Source organism: Neovison vison, chromosome 7 (genome assembly GCF_020171115.1).
Source record: "Neovison vison isolate M4711 chromosome 7, ASM_NN_V1, whole genome shotgun sequence".
Lineage (NCBI taxonomy): Eukaryota > Metazoa > Chordata > Mammalia > Carnivora > Mustelidae > Neogale > Neogale vison.
Window position 1 is genome coordinate 54614536 of NC_058097.1, and position 1696 is coordinate 54616231.

The following is a 1696-nucleotide window of genomic DNA, read 5'->3' on the forward strand; positions in this document are numbered from 1 at the left end:
CTACTGCTATTTTGGCAATTTATTTGTTGCTAGTATTGCCCAGGCTATGCTGACTATGACAGAGGGATTTAACAGCAACATATTTCATGGTCATTGGAGTTCATATAAGAAAGCAACTTTATAATTGAGTTCAAAACTTTCAAGTTGCTAAGGCTGTATGTGTCAGTGCAGCTTTCTAAAATGGTGTGGCTAGGACTTCTTCAGTGAGAATCTTCATTCATTGGTCTGTGCATAAAAAAGAAATGTTTCCAGATAATGTTCATGTGCTAAAATTTTAGCAAAAGTACAATCTATAGACATAAAGAAATCCCATGCACTAGAGAAACTCTGTAAGGTGTAATAATGGGAAAAGTTTGTCAATAAGAAATTGATCAGACTAGGTATCCTGCAAATGGTCTTAATAAAGTGAATTAAGTAAAACTAATATTTACTGAAGTGACTAAACAGAAGACCAAGATTGTTCATTGTCAGAAGCTGGTTTCTGACACCACCACTTGTCAACAATCTTATTTAATAAAAATGGGGTTTTAGGAGGTACTTACTTGTCAAGTTTCTTCCATAATTGTGATTTAATTTGAGATTATAGATGGATTTGGGAGGAGGAGATATAGTCACAGTATCTTTTTTCATCTTCAATAATAATGTCTTTTTTAGTATCTTAGTTGATTTCTAAGTTTCTTCATTTGGATCATGTTTTCATTTTTTTTTTCTTTTTTAATGCATGGTTACAGTTTATTACAATGGAAGATACAGATAAAATTCAGCAAAGGGAAAAGGCACATAGGGAGAAATATGGAGGAAGCCAGGCTCAAGCTTCTGGGCTCATGTGTTTCTCCTAGTTTTTCTTACATTATAATTTCCTATGAGTTATGGTTTATATATGGAACAGCCATTCAAAATCAAATAAAATGATCCTTAAATTTTTGCTCTCTTAGTGATCCAGATGAGCAACAGTGAAACATTAATTAAACCCAGTGTCAGGGAATGGAAAAACTAGAGGTTGGTGGGAAAAAATATAGGTACACCATTTCTGGAGAGGAATTTGTCTATAGTTATCAAAGGGTATAGTGTGCATTATCTTTTAATTAATAATTCCACTTCTTGGAGTTTATTTTTACAGTATAATTGCACAATTGGTGAAAGATGCTTTCAGAAGGGAACATATTCCAAGAATATTTATAATACTAAAAATTGTAAACAACCTGAAGATACCTAAGAGATTGAATAAATTATGGTACTTCCATATAATAAAACAAAATGTCACCATTAAAAATGATGTAAGAATTTCCAATACAGTTTGGAGAAAAGAAAAATCTTTTACATTGTAAAAGATCATTACAGGATGACCCCTGACTGATACCCAACTTTTTAGATTTATTTATTTGTTTGTTTGTTTGACAGAGAGAGATCACAAGTAGACAGAGATGCTGGTGGGGGGAGGGGAGCAGGCCCCCTGCTGAGAAGAGAGCCTGACACGGGGCTTGATCCCAGGACCCCAAGATCATGACCTGGGGTGAAGGCAGTAGCTTAACCCACTGAGCCATCCAGGCGCCCCGTGTACTATTGAGAGAGCCTGAGAGCACAGAAAACAGGGCTAGCAACTCATCAAAGGAATGCTACCAACCACTCTGCAGTTCATCTCACTAACCCTTTGCAGACCCTGTCAGAAAGCCTGCCCATAAATTGCTGGGAACAC